Source organism: Zosterops lateralis, assembly GCF_965231275.1.
Source record: "Zosterops lateralis genome assembly, chromosome: 4".
Taxonomy (NCBI): domain Eukaryota; kingdom Metazoa; phylum Chordata; class Aves; order Passeriformes; family Zosteropidae; genus Zosterops; species Zosterops lateralis.
In genome coordinates, this window is record NC_139765.1 from 25280133 (window position 1) to 25306586 (window position 26454).

The window sequence follows — 26454 nt, forward strand, 5'->3', positions numbered from 1 at the left end:
TGAACTGGAATTTGGCCAGAACACTGAGGTTACTGTCCCCTCATCTTGTGAGAAGTGCAGTGGGATCTTTAACAATCGATTGATCAAGACCTCGGCTCTACCTCTCATCCATAAGAGTTTCCAGTACTCCTTGCAGCTTCTTCAAGAGCAATGCTGGTGCACGGGCTCAGCTGTGGCTCAGAGAGAAATGCACCCCTCTGGTACCCCCACCTGCTTTTCTACAGCACTGCAAGGCACTGCCTCTACTGGAACTCCTCAGACCAGCCACTCCCACAGCTGCACCTTCAAATGAACAGGAGAGGAGAGACTTGGGTATTTTTTTTTACAACTGAGCTATGGGGGAGCATCCCTTCCTTTCCCCATGTGGCAGTCTCTGCTGTAGCCTTGTTGGAACCCCTAAGCTGGTGCTGTTTGTTCAGCTCAGCTCCCCGTGCACACAGTGGACTGGACCACACTGACAGCACAGCTCTGCTAATAGGGTCAGTCAGTGAGCTACTGCTGCAGAGCCGCAGGGGAGCATAAACACTGGCTTTATTCCTGTAAGACCTATACATTACGTCCTTGCTCCCACCCCCTCAGGAACCAAGTAGTGGATTTAAAAGGAGCACTGTCAACTCACTTAGGCCCATTATTTTGCACTAGAAGAAATGGCCTTTACAAAGCTCAGTAGAAGCACACTCTCAATTCCATCTTTAAGTAATCTTGAAGGTTTCAATTGCAGGGCTCTAAACCACAATGCAAAAAAGCACAAATAGATCAGATACGAGACTGCCCAGACACAGAGCTCCCCTTGCCAAGCTGACTGCAGAGCAAAACCAGAAATGAACACTGCACGTAATTATAGTATTTTACATTTCCACTGCACTTTCCATACTGAACAATCCCCAAATGCACACGCATGTGCATGTGTGTGCATACAGAGAGGTGGGACATTGGGAAAATTCATTTACTTGTGAAAAAAACCAAGAAATTGTCGTCCAGTGCTAACATCTTGTACTGAACTAAAGCCTTCATTAATACACAGACAAGCTCATAGAAAATCATTATAATGTGAAACAAGACTAAGCCAAGCCACAGCAATCTGTAGATCAGCAGCTCCAGCACTTCTGCTGCTGCTCAGTGTTTCCCACAAAACAGATTAGAAACTGATCTTTTATTAGCTTTCGCCCTCTTGTTTCTCAGCGAAGCCCAAGGTGCCAATTCCACCTTGCTACCACAGGGCAGGGGCAGCTCTGCAGCTTTTGATCCACAGTCTTCCCTTCTCCCTCTGTCAAGTGCTTTGCATTCTGTAAGCAGGCACATCCCCCAGGCCTGTGGGCTGCAACAGCCCCATTTTGCACACAGCAGAGCATCTAAACAGGGGAACCAAAGCCAGGGACAGTGCCCAAACCACAGTACTCCTCTTTCCCACCTGACAAAACAGCCCGTCCCAGGAACAAAGGCCTGCTCTCTACTTTGTGCCACCCAAGATGCTCTGAGCAAGGATGAAAAGAGCCAGGAAAGAACACTGGAAGATAAGTAGGAGCAGAGGCCTAACGCTCTAGGAGAAACCTTTGACTTTCTCAGGAGGCTAAGAGGCAGGGGAGAGAAGAGCAGGCACTACTCACACCTCAGCCTGGGGATGCTGGGTCACTCCTTTCTCCTTCCTATGTGTCTGTGGCAGGTCAGTCTCATCTTCCACATACTAAGTATCTCACAGTAGTTTTAAACTCCTCTCAGAGCACACAGGCATTTCAATGCTGGTATGTGTCCAAGCACATGAAGAATGGGAGTAGGAAGTTCAAGAGGAGATAGAGAAGGAAGAAGCTCTGAAGCACTAGAAAAACGAACTAATAGGTCAGAAGCAGGGAAAGAAACAGTCTGAGGTTATGAAATGATATAACAGTTGGCTTGAGAAAGCTGGGTCATTTTTTTTTAATGAAAAACAGGAATCACATAAAGAAAACATGTAATCAAGTGTACTACACAACTACCTGTTCAGGGAAGAGCCTTAGCCCTTGCACTAGCATGAGGCCAATATCTGCTTTTGATGCCCCTCAGAAGAATCTATTCACTCAGCAATATGCTGTAGTAATATCTAAAGCTCAGTGAATGACTGGCCCATGACTCTTGGCAGATATTATGGGGAAGAAAGATGTTTTGTCAGGGACACTGCAACAACACCCTCCCCTACACTTAAGGAAACAGTCATGGGATTGCTACCATCCAGAGAGGACTCCAGGTTTTAATAAGGTCACATCTGAAAGAGCCCCACCTAATAAGCTGCATGGAAGTCAATTTATTGACCTCAGCACATGAAGTTGTGGTTGCAGAGTATCTAGGTAATTCATACCTGATGCTCAAGGCCATCCCCTCTGGCTAAAAATGGGAGACCAATGTGATTTCTTAAATTTAATTTAATTATCCAGTACTTTATTCAGGACTGGAAGGAAGAGCCTGCTTAGAACAAGATTTTTATTTTGACAATTCACTTTAAACAACAAAGAGTTGGCTGCACAGTTCCCTTAGCAGGAGACAGCAGGTGCTCAGCTGGCTGATTTAGCAGCAGCCAAAATTGCCACCATGAGCTGCTGGGTGCAGCTCATGGGCCGCAATTCCCCTGACGCAGGCTCCTAAAGAGGGGGAAGGGCTAAGGAAGCCAGAGAAAAGGCAAGAGGGTGAGCTTGGGATGAAGTGTTATTGAATTAATGAACAATCCTCAATGCTACTTCCCTGGGACAGCCTCACTGCGCTGATGGGCACCTACATCAGCTGCCTTCCCCAACTTTGTCTGCACACCTTCCTGCATAAGAGAATTAAACTCCTTTCACCCCTCTTTCCCACTCAGGAATAACATGCCCAGTTTTTACATGCATGCAACACCAGCAAGATACTCTGTGATCTTCTGAGACCTTCCCCAATGGCCTCATTTTATGGAAACCAGTGTCCTCAGTAAAAAATTAGAAAGCAGAAGACCATGTTGTACTGACTTGTGTCTACAGAAAATCAGGGCTATGGAAATGCATCTTAGAAGAGGGTATGGTACAGCTAGAGGCCTGTGGCAGAGATTGTTAGAGATGACATTACAATAATCCTTAAAATTAAAAATAGACATGTGCATGTGACTTTGTGATTTGTTTTTTGTTGCAGTTTGGCAACTGTATTTTTAAAATCATATAGAATAAGAAGACAAAAACTTTTGGCCATTTCCTTTACCTCACCTATATTGCTCATCCAGCAATGAAAGTTTTTTCTAGACTGAAAGACTATGAGAATCAGTGGGCCAAGAAAATTTTATCTCCTGAACAGTAAGAAACTGAAAGCTGTGTTGTTAAAAGGGAATGGGATTTTACTCAGCTCACGACAAATTCTGGATGGTCTTCACTTAATTTTGCTACTGTCTATACCAAGACTTGTATTTATTGAGATATTTTAAGCTGCAGAAAGGCAAAATTTTCTTACCTACAATTGAAGTATCAGAGCTCACAGAAATATCCATTGTACCTCAGTAGCAGTTCCCTAAGGCCTCCAAAAAATTAAAACACAGAGCACACGTTACTCATTATTGCAGCCCTAGATATATCAGGCTTGATGACAGTATCATTTTTTAAATCCATTGTGATGGGGTGAATGAGGAAGATAAATTGGTACAAGCCTAGTTTAGAACATTCGCTTTGGGTCATCTGTAAAACTAATCTAGAGCTAACACTAGAAAGCACACTCAAGGAAACAAACAAAATCCTTCCATTTGTTTAATAAGCATACTATCAGTGGGAGAGGTTTGAGTAAAAATAAGTTTATTAGCCAACTGTTATTGTTGGCTACTCAAGCAAAGAAGGACTTCAACAACTTGGAATTTACAGGGCTGGGAGCCTGGTGGGTCCCTAGTTTTTATTTTGTGCCAATTCACATTTCACTCATGCTCCTGGGAAAGTGATGATGCAGTCAGCAACTTCAGACCAGCTGGAAAAGTGGGTTAAGAAAGCAGTGGACACTCATCAAAAACTAGGTCTTGCCTGCAGAGGGGCACACAGGAGAGGTAAGCTGAAGCACTTTAAGCGGATGGGTAAAATTACATAAAACACCCGTATGGACAGATTTATACAGAATGCAAATGTATCCCTGATTTACCGCTTCATTACTAAACCTGTTTTTCCTAAATCAGCTGAAAGTTATTTTCAGTCTAAATAAGGGTATGGTCAGATCAAGCAAGCAATTGGGTCAGGGTTGTCCTTTCAGACAGATATCAGTAACTCACCATATGTGCTTCCAGTCTTCTGCAACACAAAGAAACTTACAGTATCTTCAGAGAAATCTCCCACAAACTGTTTTTGTGAGACTTAGAAATCAGAGAGGCCAGTTTGGCTGGGAGTCAGCAATCTGGTATGTTGGCAGGGGCAGGCTACAAAGGATATCCCAAGAGTTGCCAGTCTAGCACTATTTCTTGGCTCCAGAATTAAATAGACATCCAATTTTTAATTTTCCCCCAAAAATACAGCTTTGACCCTGTAGGGATGCTGCCTTGGGAACACCCAGAGAAGCTGCCACCAAGAAGAAGCATATCTGCTGTGGGACATTTTCTAGCCACTCAGAAAAAAGAAGCCAGGTGAGAGCTGTTGCAAATTCACACACCCTACTCCAGGACTGGGCAGTGACTCAAGAAAATTACTTCCTGACATCCTTCCATCAGTGACCCCAACCATGCACCTGCCTCAAGAGATGCTAGCATGTCTTTATGGCTCTGGTAAGAGATGCCTCACGTGCACTGGCTTCCTTACTGGAAGAAGGGCCCACCAAGCCACCTGGGTTCAACACTGGGTGGACAGATCTCCTGTAAGTGGACATGGAGAGATGAGCTTGTCACTGAATACAGGGGAGATATAGAGCTGCCACAGTAGCTGTTTCTTGAGGAACAACAAGCTGCTGGCAGCAGAGAAAACCCTAGTTTGGTGTTTACCTGATTTTCAGTCCTTCCTGACCTAGGAATCACCCATCACCCTTGACTGGGATTTTGTAAGAATGAGAAGACAAGGACAGAGAGAGATGTCACTGCTCCCCCAACCCTCCCGCACCAGGACTCGGCTGGGTGTGGACTCAATCCGTTCTACCTGACCATACCAAAACACTTCCAGCCCATCTCCCAGTGTGTCGGAAGTGCCATTCTCTCAGGGCAGTCCCATCTAATCAGCACACACCACGTGCCAGGGTCTCTGCTCTTGGCTCTCTCCCCGTCTCACCAGAGCTATGCAGCGTTAATGTTTCACCGGCAGCTCTCGCTCTCCTCACAGCCCCATCAAGCACATCTCTGCTCTGACCTACCACCCCAGGCACCTGGCTCCTGACCCCCAGAACCCACAGCTGCCCCAGCCTGACTGCCCCTCAATCCCAGCAGTGCTCTGCACGCCTTTGGAACAGGAAAGCAGCAAAACCCCTCCTCGCCCCAGGCAGCCGGCTCGGACCACCAGCCTCATCCTGCCTGCAGCTTAACTGGCATATTAAGGCTGGAAGGGGAAAATGCCCAGCACCCACCCTGCATCCCTGCCAGCCCCCTCCCTTCCCCAGCTTGCCACCATAGAGTAAACCCTTTTGTTCCTCAAAAATATTTCTCCGCAAAAATACAGCAATTGTTTCGGAAAAATCTCTCCCCTCACCACTGTTCAGAAATACCATAGTCTGAGACAGGTGATGATTGCAGACAGTGGAATATTCCAGAAAAAAAGGAAAATCTGGAGAGGGGATGAGGTATCTGGGATCCAATCTTTCTTTCCCTGCCAATCCCCTCCGTCTCTAGGAGATTTCATTTTTATCAACAGGATTTCTGTGAAATTTTCACTCAATCCTCCCTCTTGCCCATTTCAACTCCCAGCTGAACTGAAAGGTGCAGAAGAATAACGTGCTGCCACCCTTTTCGCGCAGTCTGGACAAATAAGTCCTCAGCTAGCCACATGGAAGCCATTAAAAATATATTAACATACCCAGCAGGGTCTGTCACTTTTTCTTTTCCTCCTCCCCCCCCTCCCCCCCCTTCTTCTTAAACACAGAGAAGGAAGAAATCTTGCCACAGTAACAAGAGGTTTTCATCAAGTCTCATTACCTCAAGCACAGCCGTGCACCACAGCCCCCACAGAGAACAGCCTTCGGTTCCTGCTGTCATTAAAGGAACGAAGATCTTAAACAAAAATTAAACCCTGGACAGCATGAAGTTGGGAGCATATGAATGGATCAGGCAGGGAAATGTATGAGAAAGTCAAGGGGAAGAGCAGGAGCACAGCCAGCAGCCAGGGCTCCACTCTAGCAGCTCGGGAGAGATGGAGCTGGTTAAACGTGTCCCACGGAGAAGGGCAGAGGGAAGAATTTTCAACATTTCAAGCCAGCATCAAGGTATGCTGTGTTTCCCACACTTAGTGGTACAGCAACATCCTGGAACATTAATAAGGCTCAGGGTGAAACCAGCCCAGCAATCATTATAAAAAAAAAAAACCACAAAGCTTTGTCTCAGTCTGTGATGTTCCACGAAAGGATGATTTTGCACACTTTGACACATGTCCATTTTTACTCCAGGGGGTCCTCATCCATTCCAAACAGTATTATGTCCCATGCATCCTGGAGCAGCTGCACAGCACATCTTAACCTGCAGCAGCTGCTCTAAGCCTGAAGAAGGTGGCCGCTGGTGTTTAATAGCTCAGGAGGAGGGTTTGAAGAGCCAAGGCAGCAACTCTACATTTAAACAAGGGATTTCTATACCAGGGGGTTGTTAGTCAAAGGGCTATCAAGTCAAAGTGCTCTTAGACTGTAGTTTTTCAAGTATTTCTTTGAGCAAATCGCTGGTTAAGCAGCTTTCCTCTCCACCTTGGCTACTTTAATCCAGATCAATTCCCTGATCCAGTTCAATGTGCAGCAGCACGTTCAGCTGCACTGGCACAGCTGAACAAGTAGCTCAGAAGCAGCAGCAGGAACGGCTGAAAACACCCTCGGATTCAACAGGCATGACACGTAGTCCCAGGGGAGCAAGACACTGCATGCATACCCCATGAAAACAAAGGGAAGAGGGATACTTCATACATGGTTAACAGGGAAGAGATAAGCTGAGTCAAAGAGGACACAAACTAACCAAAAATCTGGTGATAGTGTGACCATGTTTTATGCACCTCTAGACAAGACAGAAGTTTTATTTCTCCCATGGGAATAGAGAAAAGCAAAAAGCTCTCCCTTGTGAAGCAGGCAGTACAGTCAGGAAAGGCAGAGCTTGCAGAAGAACCAACAATGACAAAGCACCAATGAAAGGTGGACCAAGACCTCCGAGGATCCAGGGGAGGACAGGATAGGAGCCCACAGCCGGTGAGGAGTAAAAACTGTGTGGGAATACCAGAGAAATAACTCACTGGCAGAACAATGAGGGGCAGCTAGGACATGAACTGGACAACACAGAGGGAGGATGGAGATATAGAGGGTCCACATTGGGCACAGAGGAAAGGATCAGGAGAAACATTAAGAAAGCTACTTCACATCTCTTGTGTCACAACCATTCTGGTTATGAACAGTTTAGTGGGTCATTGTCCAAACAGTTCATACATCCCCTGGTTCTAGAGTAATTACATCCATTCTTTAAAAAGACATCATGTAACAAGGTCTACCAAAATTATAGAAGCAGATAAGAGAGTACTGACTGTACTAGAAAGTGACTAGAAAATTGTGTCAATTTCATAACAATAAAATGCAAGTTAAAGATACAATTACCTCTGCAGCACTGAAATGTGCTCTACTCATCTCACCTTGGAAAGGGAATGCAAGAAACTGAGTAGGTTCAGCAACAAAAAGAAGAAACCTGAAAAGTATCAAATGCTTTCATGAAGTCCACGTATGCGAAACAACAGCCATGTGCTGTGAAAGGAAGCCTTCTAGTGCCTCTATACTATAGTGCATACCAGGGCTGTGATACTGGGTTCTCCTGTTCTCCCCTGTCCATCTGCTCACAGCCAGGCCACTACAACCTGGCCTAACTGCCACCAGCCTTGGAAGTCATTCCTTGAGGAGCTAGCAGGGCAGACTCCTCCCCCACACCTGCCACATTGGAGACACTGCATACAGAGTCTACATTGCTGAGCCTCATGGTCAGTATTTCCACAGCATCACAGACGAACAGCTTGGCTAGGTTGCTCTTCCTTGCTGCTTCAACACAGACAGCACAAACTCTGTCATGTAAAAGAAATCAAAAGCCCTGCTTTAAACTGACTGCAGGAATATACTGGAGCCTTACCCACACTTTTGGATTTGACAGCAGCACAATTAGGTCATGGGATAGCTGTAATGTAACAGCTTGGACTTGGCTCTATCCAAGGTAGAGACACACACACAAATGCTGCTTCAGTGTGTATTTCCTGACTTGCCAGCAGCCTGGATTCTTGAAAACGGATTCAGATGATGAGTCTGTCTCGGATCACAAGTCAGGCCCTTGGTGTAGGGCCCTTCCAGATCTCAACTTCTGCAACAGCCTCCAACAGCAGTGCTAAGGACAGTGGAGTCTGAGCCAAGGTACAGCTGTGTACAGCTGCCTATAGCTGAAACAGGCCTATCATAAATGCCAGAGGAGAAGGAGGAGCAAACTCTAGGCAGCATGCACAAGGAAGGCACTGGTATTGATGTAGGCTAAGATCATCCCAGTGACCAGCAGTCTGACACTCATGATTAAAGCCCAATCAAGAAATGTTTCCTGATGGAAAAGTCTATTAGGCTGTGGAACAGGCTCCCACAGGAAGTGGAAGAATCCTCATCCCACTTCTCTGTAAGGAGTGATGGGACAGGCAGTAGGGAATCAAGCCCTACGACTGGTGAGATTGCCTGACAGGGAAAGTCTAATGAGAAGTCTCAGGAGTAACACAAACTTGAAAAATTTCCTCTGCCCCTCCTGCAAAACATCTCCTTCCCAGTTCTGCTGACACTGCTGCTTGCAAGGCAGCACCATGGACTGGATCACTGTAGCCTGGGTCATTTCACATAGTTGGAGGAATGGAGCTTCTAACCCACAGCAGGCGACTAATGTATGTTACACCATGGTCCTGAAAATGACTGCAGCCCCAAAACCTATGAGATGATGGTGGCACAAAACAGGAATGAGAGGTGAGGAAATAAGAATTTCTTAGGCATTGCTACAAGCATCTTTATATTAACTCTGTGTGTATTAAATAATGCAAAGAAAGGAAGTGGAGGATGCAACTAGGATGGAGGGTGTTTACTAAACTATGATTGAGTATGGTCAGACCTGTGTAATAGCATATGGCCTAACATATATGGAGATTATCTTAGTTTACAGCAATGTCCTTGTTGATAATATATACAGCATCAAGTAAGTTTCTAACACACTGGACTGGCACTAACTTAAATGTTTGAGGTCTGAAAGACTGTTTCGGTTTATATTTTATTTAACATTTAATTGCACCCCTTACATATTTCCCATTTTTTTGAATGCAAAAAGATCAGCTTGGTTTTGACCTGTGCAGATTGATAGGAATGCTTACTTCGCCATATTTAAAGCTAGCAGATGCCTATCTCCTATTTGGTTTCAGGTTTAGTTGTTGTCATTATGGTTTTTGAAGGTTTTGGGATTGTTTTTGTTTGGGGATGTGGGGAAAAGAGGTGTTGAGGGTTCAAAAATTAATGTTTCACAAAGTTCAAAATTAATGTCTCAACCTGTAACACACTTCCCCTCTCCCACAACACTGGTTGCAGAAGCTACCCATGGCTGACACCACTCATGAAGCTCCATATGGTTCTGCTTCTCCTCACTTTTCCTCAGCCTAACAAACTTTGTCATTGCTCAGACTTTCCTGGTCCTAAGGAAACAAGAGAGATTTTCAGCAATTCCAGTTTCTCCTTCATTTACTTTTACAAAGCTCCCATGGTGCCATCTGTGAAAAACCTATTGCAATGGAAAAGCATAAAGGCATACTTGTCTGAACGTCATTGGTAGTGTAGAGTTTTTCATACTGCATTCAATATTGGTAACAATTACTTACATTAGAGTTGAAGGACTTCAGTAACATCAAGGCACCTTGAGCTCAGCACAACTCACATACAGCAACAAATGTCTGTGCCTGACTAACAGGTTAGTAAAGTTTTTTAAGGTAGAAAGGCTTCAAAACAGATCATCATTTTAAAGCATCCATGAGTTGACAACAGTTTGTACAATTATCACAGACCACTCAAAAAAAGCTTCCAGTACACCTGGGAAGTGACCATGTACACAGTAAGTACCCTGTATGCACTGTAACTCAGCAAGTGCTTTTTGCAGCTCCCTTCTACAGTCAGTCATGAAGGATATAGATCATTACAGCCTCCAGCTATAGAGTTTTAGCTCAGAGAGTAGCAGCTCACACTTTCAGCTCTGGAGATCCCCAGTTCAATCTGCTGCATGTCAGCCAAGAGGGCAGCTGTCATATAATTACAGCCACAACTTGGCATGTGAAAAAGTAGGGAGAGCGAACAGAGATCTTATTATAGAATTCTAGTTGCAACCTGCTGAACAGCTCCCTATTTAAAGTAACTTCTTTAAAGAGGAGGGAGAGGGGGCCAAAAAAAAAAAAAAAGGAAAAGAGGAAAGAGAATCCTCCAACTCAGCTTCCCAATTCCCTCTGTTTTGCGGAGCAAACAGTGCTGCTTTGCACTCTTTTGTTACAAATGTGTATGTACACAACTGCAGAGCCAGGAGTAAGGTTCCTGGCTTATTAGTCCAAAAAACAGAAAAAAGGGGGAAAAAAATCTCACTGCTGCAACTGAGGCATCTGAGGTCCAACAAAGCATCATAGTTTCTTCCTGAACTATAACCATCCCATAGCAGCCAACCCACTTAGTTATGCAATTTAAATATTAAAATTTAAGATCAAGAAATCTCAAGTGAGTTACATCCTGTTTTCTTCAAGCTGTACGTACAAGCTCTTACAAAGATTTAACAGAGCAGAGAAACCAGGAAAGAGTATATTTGAAATACAAAAGTACAAAGCACTGTGAAAAAATCACTCTCAAATTAAAAGTTCTTTTAGTGAGTGCAATATAAAACAACAAGACCAAGTTTCTTCATATCCATTCATCTTTCTGCAGATCCTTCTGCACAGCGAGTCATCTTTGAGCCAAATATTCTTCCAAGCCAAGACAGTCAAAAACTAAATTCGAAACAACATAACCCAGTTTTAAAGAAACATCAGTTTTCCCAAAAAAAAACAATTCTAGAAATCTATTTCAAGCTTAAGACACAGATTCCTTGACAAACATTCTTTTCTCCTCGACAGTTCCATCCATCCATGACTCAGCAGTACAAAACCTGTGGGTCCTCCACTGCCTGAGGTGAATCAACTATTTTGGACCAGGAGTAACAAATGGGAGCTAACTCTTCAACTTCCAGAAAACTAATTACCTGCTTGCTAAATACCACTTAAGTGGACCAATCTGACTCAAACTGTTCAGTAGCTGCCTACAAGAGCAGGGGCTTGCTGAAACACCTCAACTAGTTAATGCATTCTATACCACTGGCCCTCCAGAGCTCCCTGAAACACGCTGTCATGCTTCCAACAAGATTTGAAGAAGTACCGGGTCTCCAGCCAAGCTGGAAGGTGTTCAGGTAATTGCTAATGCCAAGCACAAACCTGCAACAGTAAACTCCATAAAAGAATTCAGCAACGCTTTCGATTTAAACCAGTTGAGTTCTCTGGTGACATCCTCTCATCAGCCTTGTTTCTGAAAACCCATTTTCACGTGGCTCAGTCTTCTGCTTCTCCCTTCAAGCAAGACCTACTCAGGAAACACACAAACGAGCACCATCTCGTTCCCTTTAGAACGAGACCATCTCCTTCCCTTTAGAAGAGAGTGAGGGAGAGAATCAAGGATATGAAGTCTAGTTTTGAAGAAAGTTAGATGCAGCTTCATCAGCACAGATGCATTTGGGGTTGATTATGGACATGCAGCAAAACCCTGTCTGGGATCATCCCACGGGAGGAACCCATAAAAAAATCACTTTCCACTCACTCCCTCCAACCAAGGAAAGCTCACAAACATCTGAGGCACACTTGTCCAACAAAAGCAGTACAACCCTATGCAGAGAAGGCTGAAATTAAACACCATTATGCTATTTTCTGGTATTATTTCTGTGAATTCAGCACCACTAAAAGGTTCCAGATAGACATGCTCTGAAGACCCAAATCCTCTGCCTACCTTGAGAACACATGCAGAGGGAACAGAAGCAAAACTCATACATACTATTCTCATCTCTTCCAGCCTGCCAAGGCTGAAATGACTGACAAAGGTCCAAAATGAGGAACACATATAGATTATTAACATTGCACTAGTAGTCTCACTGTTGCTGTAACAGTCTAAAGACTTAACAGAGGCAGGCTCTGCAAGGAAATACTACTTTACTTCAAAATCATTCATTCAGGAAACATACAGAGGAGAAAAGAATCACTCTGTAGCACACTCTGTCAAACCCCTCAGCTTTAAGACCCTTTATTTTTAAAGCAAAAGCATTTTTAACAAGAACAGGAAATTGATGTGAAGCATAAGAAGCTTCAGATTTCAAGTGAGCAACACTGGAACAGCATCACTTCCACACACGAATCCCAACACACAAATCTTCGCATGCCTGACCTGGAAAGCCCATCCCAGTTCTGAGAGCCAGGTAAGTTCTGTTCCTGCACCCTCTCTGCTCAAACAGCTAACAGGCATAGCAGCAAGAAGGTAAGGGGGAGTCATGCTCTACCAATTGGAAGGGAGCCAAAAAAACACTTCAGTTTGCTTCTTGGATTGCAACCTGTGCTTTGCACCCGTGCAAGGCTCCAGATTCACATTCCCACCAAGCTTTTATTTCATTCCAGGTCTCATGCTGTAGCTGCTGCCACAGTAGCCATGTGACCACAGGCAGTACACAGAGAGACAGCTTCCTACTGATATATTCACCTCCTCTCCCCTGTTGCAAGGGGAACAGTTTATGCAGAGGTATTAGTCTGTTTTGCATTAACTTCAAGAACTAGTACAAATGATCTGAACTTTGATGTTTCTGAAAAAGTTAAATTATTTTCATCTTTCTTAGTAATCAGAATAGATTTATTTTTCATTTAAAACACAAAATTTCCCTCCCAAAATATCTGAAGTAGTTGCTGAAATGTTTTTTTTTTACCAAAGCCTGCAAAGCCTCAACATTATTAATAACATTTTGAATATAAAGAGGCACAACCTTGCTCCAACAAAAAAAATGCAGTCAAGTTTTCACACAATGAAGCAATTAATTTTTAAACTAGTACTTGCTATTAAAAGTTCTCACATTTAAAAACCCAAAAAGGTTTCCAGTAACTCTAAACACTGATGGGGACAAAGAAAAACAGACCCTACCCCCAGCTGGATGGCATTCCTCTCTTTGGGTGCAATGTAGTAACATTTGATTGACGCATCTGATCCATTCCAAAAGTCCAGGCGTTGTTTTAATCATCAATGGGTAGAATCCTATTAATTTTCAGGGAAAAAAAAAAAAGAAAAATAGAAGAACAGAGTAGAATATGGATACAGGACACAGAGCAACTCACGTTTGTCTAGGAGATCCAGCTGATTTAGCTAGATCCACAATAATCAACAGACTGAAGACTGAGTTGATGACAGAAACTCACATATACCAGCATAAGCCCCTTTTTCCCTTCCACCCTCTTTCTCAGCTGAACCCAGTGTCTCAACACAACCTGGAACATTAGTCCCATACCAAAGGAAATTAAATAGGAAGAAGGAAAGGAGTGGGAAGAGATAAACCTGGGTAAATAGGGATAGCATGAAAAGCCCATTGGCATGCAACCAAGAGCCTGCACAGGCCCTTGCTGAAAGCAAGTGATCAAGCATTTACAAGGAGACAGTGGCAGAACAGATGTGAGAAGAAGGTTCAAGTGTCCCTGAGCTCAGGGGGTAAGAAATGGCAGCAGAGCACAGCAGTGAGCCCCAGCACACACAATTAGCCTTCAGCAGCAGCAGCAGCACCAGGTGACCTGCTGGCTTGGTGTCTGCCATGATAGGCCTTTTCAGTATATCAATACTGATATTGTATGGTACAAGCAATGTCGTGTGAACTTTCCACACTAACTAAGGCTTCCCAGTCTGCCCATAAATTCATTTGGCTATCAGCCAAACCCAGATCCACCAATATTAATCACTTTTGCTCTGAAATAAGCCTCCACTTAGTCTTGCAACAAAACAATCACTGATGTTTCATTTCAGTGCTGATGAGAACTGCAAGCCCTAAGAACCCACAAACATAAGAGGGGGCACAATTCTAAAGGAATTTACCCATTCCAGAAGCAGCCAGGTGAGCATCTGACCCTTCCAGCTGGCCAGCCAACACATCAGACCAGTCCACATCTCATTCAATCAAACCTGGAGTCTGACACCTTCCCACTAGAAGTGGAAACCTGGCTGAATGGTCAGCAGGACATCATGAAAATACTCCTGGTCTAAGTGACCAGCTGCCTGTTTGGAAACACGAGCTGCACAAACGTCTTCAGACACTCTGCTGTTCCTTATATCTGTTCTGTGTTCCCAAGGATTACCAGCGGAGAAATGCTGGGTAAGGAAAAGTAGGAAAGGCAAAACCAAGTTGATGTACTGCAAAGGGAAGGAAGCAGCAGATTGAAGATGGGATTTTACAGTAGGAAAACTGATTGCTAGAGTGTAGAGCAGAATCTGGGGGGAACAGGAAGCAGCTGGTCATAGAAAAGAGGCAGGCAAAGGCTTGCTACTACAGGGAACAGGAAAGGCCTGTAGCCCCGGGCTGATAAATCAGATATTGCTGCCAAAATCTCACACCAGCCCCTAAAGCCTCTAGCACTGACTGGGGGCTCAGCCACAAGCAGGATCTGCCACAAGTATGCCCACCCAACAGCTTCAGGTAGTTACTTAAGGTATCTCAGGTCCAGACCATAAAATGCACTGATGATAAGGACACAGACCTTGAATTCCACATGACAGGTCACGTGGAAGTCACATAATGAGAAGGATATGCTGCTTTGTCCAGCTGTGACAAGGACCACACAAGCTGCAGCTCATGCTCCTCAGAGCCAGCAGCTGCATTCCCAGCCAGCCTGCCTTTGTAACTAACACCCCCGCCCACCAGGAGGGCCTGAACCCTGCACCATCAACAGTAAAAGCATAAACCTCCACCTTATGCTTTAAATAATTAAACTCTGTGGGAGCATCAACAGACTCATAAAACTCACAGTCATTAATGGGGGTCAAAGATGAGTGCTCTATTTTTTTTTAAGAGTGCTTTGATGCGTGGAGAGAGTGGTGAGAGATCTTCATTACTCTTCTCTGGTACCTGATGACTTTTTCCTTTCCTGGCCACCAACACCTCCTACTTCCACCCAAACCCGATACCACTGGCAATCATCCAGACAGCCAGAGACAACTGGAAGGTGTCTTTGGATGACATCTGTGCTAGTGGCCACCTGCAAGTAGGGAAGCAAGGGGCCTTGCCAAGCAAAGCCAGGCTCTACCAGAGGTTCAGCTGATGCTTATTACAAGATTTGGGTTTCCCCAGGGACAGTGCAATGTTTAAAGTCACACAAACCACAACCTCACACACCGTCTCCCCTAACAGCAAGGCACGGAGCAGAGCACAAGGCAGTAAAATATGTTAGGATTATTAGCTTGGGCTCAGAGCCAGAGCTGGGAGCTGCCACAAGGGTAGGGAGGCTCCCTGCAGGCCAGCAGGAAGGAAGTGGAAGTCTGTCTTGGTTTGGAAAGACAGGTGTCTGCTAGGGAGGGCAGGAGCCTCCCTTGGAATGGAGAATGTAAACCCTCTCCCTCCGAATTATTATAATTTTGGAATTAAGGGGCTCTCAGGCAAAGATACAAGGAAAGCAATAACAATTCTTTACTAGTATGTGTAACAAGGCAAACAAACAACAATAACCATGGCATTAACAACAAAACAGAACCAGGAACCTCCTGAGGGCCTTCTCAGCTGACTCAGGGAGGGATGGAGGAGAGGCTTTGCTTCACAAACCCTGGGGCAGTCTGATCCCGGTGCCCCTGCAGGACTCTGAGGAGCACCAAGCTGGAAGGGCAGGGATGAGCAGCAATCCCGGGCTGGTGGATGAGATGTCTCAGAAGCTCCCTGGCGGTAGCTGGAGCTGCGGGAGGTCCCAGCGGGCAGGGGCTGCGGGGCTACAGCAGAGACAGACCCGGAGCAGCGGCGGGGCAGGAGAAGGCGAGCTCAGAATTCCTGGACACACGAGCAGACGGTGGCAGCCCCTAGGACTGGACTCTAGTGATGACAGTGAATTTTCCCCCAGTAAGCAACAGCTTGACCCTCCTCCTTCCGGTGCCGAGAGCGATAGTATCTGCCCCCAGCCCCGTCCTTTTTCCTGCCCCCAAAATCTCATGGGATCTCCCCCGTGGGAGAGAAACTCCCAGAGACAAAAGAAGTGTGGCCAGATGCTACTCTCCTCTCTCGATTTCGGCCACTTCTTTTGTTTTGCTTAAGTACCCATAAGTACCCAGTAGTTAGTTACCTAGCAACTTATGGAAAAAAATTCTGTAAGTACAAAAAAAAAAAATAAAATAAAATCTAACCACCAGCAAAGTCCCTTGACAGGCAAGGAGAGGCAGCACGCAGGAAAGACAGGTCACAGCTGAGAAAAGGTCACAGAAACACTAGTCTGATCCACCCCTTCTAGCCTTTATATATATATATATATACACATATACATAAATATATATATACACACACATTAATACGCATGTGAGCTTCCTGCTCCCCTGCTTTGTTCAGACATTTTAAGGAGAGGTCTGCTCTTCACATTCTATCTACATTGCTCTGATCCATACCAGCTTTGGAAATGTTTTTTTAGACCTTCCATCAATGAAAGCCTTGGGTGGAACGAAGGAAAAGCAGACACTTTTGGGGAAAGGATCACCACAGCACAGAAACACCCCAAGCAGTAGCACGGGTGTTGGTTGCCCTATGGGCAGCTCCAATTCCAGCCTGCACCAACAGAGCCTCTGCCTGCTTTCTCTGCTGCATTTGCTTGGTGTGCAAGAGAGGCCCCGGACTACAAGTGGCTCTGGGATCTCTGCCACTGTGCCAAAAAAGTGACTGAGGTAGCAAGGCCAGTCTGTATTTATAAATTATAAGTAGAACTAATAGATGCCCCTTTTTTCAGGTCACTACAAACCTTCTCCTGACAAGCCCCAATACTTGGACATTCAGAGGGAAATTAGGAGATTTACACACAACATCAGCACTCATCTTTTCCATCATGGCAAAAGCAGCATCTGTTGCTCCCCTTATTCTCGGAAATAAGGGGGAAATAGCTAGGACTCTTGAGCCTTGGCACCTCTTCGCTCTCACCCTTTGGCTCCCAGAGGTCCTGTTACTATTCAGGACAGAAGTGCTCCACATGGTACACATTCCAGGGGGCTGAGCCATCCCACGTGGCCAGGCTCAAAATGGCAGACAGCAATGAATAGGATAATAAGAAAGTACAACAGCAACCGCAACATAAAAAGAAGCTTTTATTACAAGAAACAGTTCTATGGCATGGTTAGATCCATCATCCTATATGCCAGGCTGTGGTGGTGCCTCAGGAGCCTGCTGCTATTACCTGTTTGCAATCACATTTCAGCCTTTCTGCTTAATGCTTGAAAAGCAAAGCTAATCAGATTCGCCTCTCTCTTTCTGCTTAATGTCTCCAGTTCCCAAGCATGCTCTGTACTGCTTCAACTGATGTTCAAGTAACACTATCCAGGAGCATGCAGTGCAAAGGAAAATCAAATGAAATTACCTATTAATTTTAGTCCTTCTTTGCACCTGTTTTGTCTAAAATTTCTTCTTCTATGCTTGATCTTCGCAAACAAAAATCAGGAAATTCCCATTGCACCCTCTACACCACACCCGGTTCCCATATGAATTCCTTTCTTCAAACTGCTACTCCAGAGGTATCTCGACAATTAATTATAGCACAGACCTCTCAGGCTTCCCTCTTACTCTCTGGAATAGCTTTTTAAAATATTTGCTGGCTAGGAACCTCCAGATTAGGCTGTCTTCTGCTGGCACTGCAATAGCCCCTCTTTGTCAATCTATCTGAAATGACCATCACATGCTCTCCTACTCCCTCTCCCTCCAGTACTATTTAATTACTACAGTCCCAAATGGGAACTCTATAACATGCTCTCAGCATTTCAGGCCTGAGGACAAACAGGACCACCCACCCCCCCCCACCCCCCCCCAGCAAAAACAAAACAAACAAACAAAAAGTTGGGTTTTTTTACTGCATTCCTTTGCACTCCAAAGGGCAGCCAGAGCATTCCTGGACTCAGCTACAATACCTAGACCTTTACTAGAGCAACCATCACAAGAGCAGATAAGCTGCCCCCAGACAGGACAGACTGCATGAAAATTCAGCAAAGTGACCACTTACAGGAACATCCATCATCATGAGGAGAAGAGTCACCCATTACAAGCACAGTAGATTTGAAAGAAAAGTAACAACAACAACACAAACAAACAAAAATCAGCAAGTATTTATATGACAAGAAAAAGGGATGTAGGTGGAAAACAAATCTGCCAGGATACATATCTCTATCCAGGAGGAGTGAAAAAAAAGGAGAGTGCAGAGATGAAACCCCAGACAGCCCATCAGTCCATGCATCTGTACACATTGCTCAGCTAATACCCACTACATCAGTCAGAACAATGGCAGCTCCAGAGAAGACCCTGATTATCCAAGCTCCTTCACTAACATCTTCCCCAGAGGCTGCATGCATGTGCAAAGGAATGGAAAAAACTCATACCTCTCAATGAGATTACAGCATTTTCTATAATGCTCCCACCCTTACAAATGTGTCTTAAAAAAAAAATATTGCAGCTGGCTTACAAATGTGTCAGTTAAAAAAAAAAAACAACAAACCAAACACAGCCTTGAAAACAAAGATGCTTTGTACTCACCATATCCTGTGGCATCATTATTTAATATCAATGCACTGATTCTTTCCTTTTTTCACTTCATGCTTGGAACACAAACCCACACTAAGAGCCACCCAGTGTATAATCTTACCATGCAATGCGACACAACCCTACAATAACCTTTCTTTTGCCATGTCTTCAGCTACCAACGAAAAGAATTTAGGTTTAAAAGCTTCAAAAACCCAACCCAACTACAATACAGAATGAAACAAATTTCTAACTCTCAAAGCTGGAGCAAATTCCTTCATCCCTCCCTATGACTCTCCTTATTTGAAAATGGGTGCACAAACATTTCTAATTTGTGCACCACACCAGTCGCAACCTGCCCCTCCTGCCAGGTACAGCTGCTGGGTCAGTCCACACATACACAGGCTCACTGCATCCTGCTGCCTCTGTCACACTGCTCTTCACTGACATCACCTCCACCTTCATGCCGTAGAAAATTCACCAGACAAGCACTGTTTCTGCTCCTTTAGCAATAAGGCATAATTGCTGTAGGCCAACAGATGCCTCCATCTCATATCCAAATGCACACTCCAACCTGCGCCATGCCTCTGCTAAGCGGATGCTTGGGCACATTCTTGTTGGGGACACGTCGTCCCTGCAGCCAGCACGGCTGATACACCCAAACATCAGATACAGATACATCAGACAGCTGTCCCACCAGGCAGTTTTCTTTTGCCCGCTCATACAGAATGACTACACCAATATAGCAGATACACCAAAGCATCAGTGGCAAAGCCGAGGCAGAAACACCATCCCTGCCAGTCAGCAGAAGCAAAGTTTGCCTTGGCCAGTTCCCACGGAGCCTGAGCTTCCTCTCAGCCTGGGCTTCATGACATCCCTGGAGCAAGATGGCACCGTTCTACAATACCACAGCAACGTCCCACAAGGCCTTCCCAATTTCTGCTAGTGTCTGAAAATTAGTTAGGCACTAACTAATTTCCAGTAGCACTGGGAACAGCAGCAAGCCACCGTTCAGAGGAGAGACTTCCTTCCAGTGCTGCGGTACCCAGTTCCAGGCCCAGCTCACCACAGCATGCAGAAAATTCTCCAGACATTTCCTCTCCTTGTCATTTATCCCAGACCATGTGGCCCCACCAGCTCCAGGGTCTCAGTCCAAACAGCCATCATCACCAGGTTTGGGGAAGCTCTTTTACAAACTTGGCCTACAGCTATCCCACCAGGCAGTTTTCTTTTGCCCACTCATAAAGAATGACTACAGCAACTGTTAATAATAATATATGAGCCTAATTATAATAATTCTTAGGCTCACAGCAACAGGCTCTCAGGAACTACAGTATGTCTCCAGTTGCAGAGGTAGTGAAACTCAGTGTTTTCCCTTTTTTCACCCTTTTGAAAATACTGCTTGGGAATGAAGTAGGCATCTGGAGGCACACAAGTATATCTGAGGGACAGAAGAGTGCAGGGAGGGAGGGAGGGATCTGAAAATGAAAGCTGAGGGTGAGGCTTCACATTACAACTGAACCAGGCTAATAGGTCACTGCTGCCAAAAAAAAAAAAGGGGGGGGGGGGGGCATTTTCACGTCTCTTTCATTCCTTACCTTTCACTGCTGGCAAAACAAATCTCACCCCTCCTTAGCGGCAGCTCTGATATGAGCCTGTACCTGGTGAACAGGTTCAGCTCTCTGTCCCAGGAGAAAACAATTCACCTTTTTATGGTTTTGGGCAAGTCAGCTTTCTGAAAGCTGAACAAGCTGTATCCACAAGGCAAGGAATATGGCCACAGAGCCAGGAGCAAGGCATGATCACCCCTCTTAGGAGAAGCAAATGGTTAGATTAGGTCAGCCACAGCAAGAAAATCCATCCTAACCCACATGAAACTGCAGTTTCATCCAACAAGGATACTGGTCAGCACAAAACAAGCAGCCTAGCTGAAAAGCCTCCAATAGACATGTTTGCTAATAATGTTAAACAGGTAGTTTTACCTATTATTAAAGTGTCCATACCGGTAGCATTTATGAAGGCAGCCATGCAGATAAAAAACAACACTAAAACTGAGCAGACCCAAACTACACAGAAATACAAGAGGTACTGCAGGATTTCCAGTAATAATCTTCCCTGTTTCTAAACTGGACTCTGTTATTCTCAAACAAGATGGCTGCCTTCATCATTATGTTAAAGAAATGTCTATTTTCATTACAAACCTAACAGTTAGTTTCAGGGAGCATTTTTCTTTTCCCATTAGCTTCTACACCATTAGATGAACAAAAATTATGCTTTTCTTTTATAAAAAGAAACCAAGCCCATATTAACTCCACTGTCTTTACTTTTCTCCACCTCCTCTGCTCAATTACTACAAGCAATTTACAGACAATAAATGTAGCTTCACAGCTGCCTGTATGAAGTATTCCCTTCATTTTATAGATGAGGTTACAGGCTATAAAGAAATTAATATCAGCAAGGTCTACTTCAAAGCTGGATAAACAAGAGGAACAGATGCACTCTTAAAGAATACAGATCACGACTGTACTCTAGTAAAACCAGTAATAAAGGATTAAGAATGTTGCCAGTTAGATATAAATTCTTTGAATGTATCTGCTTAAACACAGTAACAAACAAAAGCCTGCTTTGAGGTTTTGCTTGGGTTTATTCTGTTATTATTAGGAACAACATTATGAGATTTCAGATACACCACTCACAGACCAAACATGCTGGCTTTACTAAGTAAACATTGCTTAACTGCTTACCTCGTGGACTCAAAGAGGGTCTCTTCCCAGCTGGTGCATGGTCACCAGGAATCTGCAGCTAGACACTCTGTATGTAATTTTAATCAATACAGATAAGCAAGCCAGGAGAGTCCAGTGTTTTCTGACATAGCCTCATGGGCTTGGCAGGGTTAGGAGGAGCAAGAACTGGTGTCTGTTATAGTTGCCAGCCGTGACTGTGAAAAAGCATTGAGAGTGGCAACACTGAAGGCGAGGGGGAAATCCAAAGGTGCAGTTTTGTGCAGGCACTCTCCTGATGATAACTGCTCCTTAAGGATTAATAAAAATGCACAGCCAACTTGTCTTCTTCCACGCATTATCAGAGCTCAGAAATAGCACCTGAGTCTAGTTACACAACTCAGCAGGCACAGCTTCTGCTAGGAAGCAACCACCACTGGCATGCTGGTACTCCAAAAGCTGAGTCATTTTAACAGGCCCTTCAAGGGAAAATAATCCTATTAAGAATTGGTGAGTTGCTATTGAAGGCAAAAAGGAGTGTTAATTTTTGCAGTTAATTACACTGCTTTCACTCCATCCATTTTCTACCAAACCTAACACCTGTAGATTAGTAAATTCACCACACTCCTCCATCCACCCCCAAGGTCCTTTCTTGACCATAATCCTCTCTTTAGCCAGCAACTGCCTGTCATTATCCATACTTTCTTTTCCCTGGCTAACACGAACTAGTATTTGTACAATCACAGAGCTTGAAAAACTAATTTAGGACTTAGGCCTTCATTTCTAGCCTGCATACAAATTCCTTCACCTGAGGACAGGCTGCAGCACTCCCCCCTATCCTAAACTCTTCCAAAGGAATGGACTGAGAAAGAAATCAGTGGGTTAGGTCGAAAATTTTACTTTTGAGACTGGTAGATCTGTTGTGGAGTCTAATCTATTGATATTTTTCTAATATAAGAAACATATAAAATGCCTAGAATTTTATATCTGCTTTTTAATTAAATTGAAATAAGTAAATCACAGCCTGTTGCCATGGAGAATGAACAGACACAGCCTCTTGACTCCAGGGCAAGATCAAGGAGGAGAGGCAGACAAGGCTGTGAAATTAAAAACACCTATTTTAAAGCAAATGGTCTTGATAATTAGCAAAAACGTGGCATAGGGAAATAATACAACCATATGGCAGGAAGTGGTTTTCAAGGTGAACTATAAAGCCATTTTAAATAAATGAATAAACTGCTGGAGCTGCTGGGTCACCCACAGAATCATATATACAAGATTAAACGTGATTTGAAAAATACACTGAAAAATAGCAATTAGCTCTTCTTTCACTTTCCTACCTGTAGCCTGCATGTGTCTGTTCTTATTTTTAAGGACTTGTTTCAAGCAATTAATGCTTGTACCTATTTGCAGTTACCAAAGAGCCATCAAATTCAGACATTTACAAAAGACTTGCAGTTTACCCTGAAGCAAGAACCAAGTTTATGGAACATAAAACCTTTTATCTATTACTCAGTGTCATCACACAATCCTGGTCAGGTCATTAGAACTAATAATCATTCCTGTATCTGCACCTCTGTTATGACTTCCATGACAAAGTGACTTTGGAAGGAATCTGCCCTCCACACACCATGTGCCTGATCCTGTGCTACACCTGTTAAGAAGCACAGGTCAGAGAGACTCAAAAGGTAACTCTGGTGGGAGGCACATCTGCGCTTCGCTGGTGGACAAGAGCCTTGCATGCTCCCTTACCACTTGGTCTGGAGCACAGGACATGTAAATATTCCATCCTTTTTAAGATATCTCTGCCCAGATCTAAAAGGGCTGCAGCAAGAAAACTCCCTCATCACCTTTTTGAGCCCAGCCAGAGCAAATTTGAGCAAGACTGTCTAAAAATTTCCAGTGAGCACATGGCCAAAGTGCATCAAATTCATAACAGCTTAAAACACTTGAAATAAACTGTACCTGATGACTCCACTTCAAAAATGTGCTGTACATTCTTTTAAAGGGAAGGGACAGATGAACTAACTTTCACTTCAAACCTCTCATTCACTCTAAAGGCAACCTTTTCTCCTATGCCATGAAGACACGAGTTGTCAGCCACAATCATTTGATCTTCAACAGCAGTTAACAACCCATATTAAACAAATTCTCAAGGTCTCCAATCAGAGCCCTATAACATAGCTAGCTAGTTGGTTACATTAAAAACCAGTCACATTCTCAACCATCAGCAGCACAACTTGAGCTGGCTATTGACAAGTTATCTTCTGTTTTCCACCATGACCAAGAAACACCTGCAAAGTGAGGAGAATAGGGACAGAAATCTTGGGAAAAGAACGAGTTGTAGAAAAATGCATAAGTAAAATTAGTGTTCTCTGTTTTCACAGTTTTACCCAGTTTTGGAACATTTGCTGCTTTAACTGAAGTCACACTGCTTAAGATGTTTGGCTTCCATTAAACATAACCTCCAGGTCCAAGTCTGCATGAAGATAGGCATAAACTTGCAAATCTGGTTCATCCAGAAGGACACCAATTCCTTAAAAACGCTGGGGTGTGGACAGCACATGTGAGCTAATTCATAGTTTTTTAACAGTCAAGGCTAACAGCAGTATCTGCCAAACTTCTTTGCTCATGCACCCCATTTCTTTCCAAACCCTGCAGCAAGAGGAGCTGTGAAACACCTTAGGACACATCAGCTGTGCTGGAAGGTGCTACACACCCTTGGCTTCTTCACTGCCCAGCACCTTTCCTGGCATGCCAACAGTTTCCTACTTGAACCACAGTCCTGCAATACCACCCAAACACGAATGGCTGTGCCATGCCCTCACACACACCTGGCACACGGAGGGCAGCAGGTGGCTTGCTCTTCTGACCTCGTAGTTCTACTTACGTTTAATTTTGAGTTGAAGAGATTTAACACAATTATAAAGGCTGGCAAGCATCTCCCTTTGAGAGGGAACTGTGTTTTCTTCTCCATTCACACAAGCTAAGATAACCACGTAGGGGAAGATTCCTTCCCAAGGACACTCCCACTTGGACAGGGTTTAGGGGCGCCTCCATTAAAACACAAGCCAGTGGCCACTTGGCACATGAAGGAAGATGCTAACCACGCCCAGGAGAGATTATTTTCATATCACAGCACACTGGATCACAAGCCAAAAATAAAATTTAAAAAAAGCCAACAACAGCAAAAACCACCACAACAACCAAAAAACCCCCCACATAAACAACAAGCAAAATCAAACAAAAAAACCCCACACCATCCCCTCACACGGTTCCCTTCAGCAGCAGCACACTGAACCATACACACAATAGAGGGGCCAAGCACCCTGCCGAGGCTGTCCACAGCTCCTCATTCCCATCGCCCGTGCCACCGTACCAGCTCCCTGCAAGCCCCTCCTGCACCCCCAGCAAACATCCCCAGGACCGCCTTCACCTCCCACAGACTTCCCCTAACATCTATGCCGGGACCCCCTCGAGCCCCACACGGCGGGCGGGCGGCTTCCCAAAGGTCTGGGGCTCCCCCGGCAGCCTCGCGGGGTGTTTCCCCGGCAGCCTCGCGGGGTGTTTCCCCGGCAGCCTCGCGGGGTGTTTCCCGGCAGCGCGGCTGCCCGGGCTCCCGGCGGAGCTCAGCCCCAGCCCCGGGCGGCCGGGGGAGCGTGCGGCACACGTGCGCCCGCCGCTGTCAACAACTCCCGCCGCTGTCCCAGCGGGCCCGGGAGCTGCCTGCCGCCCCAGCCGGAACCGGCCTTGGAAAGGGACGCTCGTGAGCGGGACAGCGCTTAAACAAAAATAAAGATCACCTTAATATTATCCTTAACAGCCAGAAAGGTCACGACGTGGAGGTTCATAAGGGGGAAGGGGAGGGAGGTGGGTAAGAGATGGGAAAGGGGAGGGGAAGGAGGGGGGTGGCAACGCACAAACACCCACGGTTTTAACTGTTTGACTGCCGTAAAAAAATGAAATAACACGAAGAAACTGGAGACGAAGGAGACGGACAGGCCCCCACGCGCGGGGACTGCCCAGCCGCCCGAGCCCCCGCCCGCCCGTCACACGGGGGAAGGCGGCGGAGGAACCGAGGATGTGGAAAGCAAATCACACCTCCAGCGGACGCCGCACACGCCGGGGTCACACACACACCCCTCCCCCTGCCGCACTTACCTGTGCGGGGCGGCGGCCCTCAGGATCCCATGGCAGCCCCGCCCAGCCCAGCCCAGCCCCGTCCCGCGGCGGGCTCGGAGCTCCCGAGCCTTTGTGGCGCGGAGGGAACCGGGGAGGGCTCCCGTCAGCTCATGTGACGCGGCGGCCTCGGGCTCCGCCGCCCCTCCTCGCTGCTCTCCCCGCCCGCCCTCCGCGGCGCCCAGCGCAGGCCCCGCAGCCGGGCCCCTGCGGGTCTGGGCCCGGCCCCTGCTGGCGGAGCGGCCGAGGAGAAGCCGGCGGCGGGGCGGGCTGGGCGGCGGGGCCCGGAGGGCTGTGCCTGCAGCGGAAGGCGGCGGGGCCGTCCTGCTCCCCGCTCCGGGAGGGTAACGCCGAGCCCCGGGCAGGGATTGTTCCCCTCCTTAAGCTGCCGGCGGTGCGCTTGGGGCCCACAGGCCCGGGCCTGCCGCAGCAGTCAGGAAAGTAAATAAAAATGTAATTATGTGCTTTCTAGTTGGAGCTCGCAGTGTAAGAGAGCACAACCCCTCGTTTTCTCGAGAAGAAATCTGAGAAATAGCAGTACTGGATCAGATCAGCATCCTGCCTTTGAGAGTCCTGAACAGATAAACCCTCGCATTCAGCTACAAGAAACAGACCACGATG

At 45.6% G+C, this 26454-nt stretch overlaps 1 protein-coding gene across 7 annotated transcripts in view; it reads right to left on the bottom strand.

Annotated features, from left to right (window-relative positions):
* Positions 1-25905, bottom strand: part of TCF20 (transcription factor 20) — a 130908-nt gene extending 105003 nt beyond the window's left edge. For 4 of the 7 annotated variants that reach the window (XM_083858992.1, XM_083858991.1, XM_083859000.1 and 1 more), the window contains exon 1: positions 13354-13663. The gene's annotated coding sequence lies outside the window, so the exon portion shown is untranslated. Of the gene's footprint in view, positions 1-13353; positions 13664-25457; positions 25487-25815 lie in introns of those variants that run through there. The other 3 variants (XM_083858994.1, XM_083858996.1, XM_083858998.1) reach the window with 3 other exon arrangements.
* Between the last annotated feature and the right edge of the window lie 549 nt (positions 25906-26454).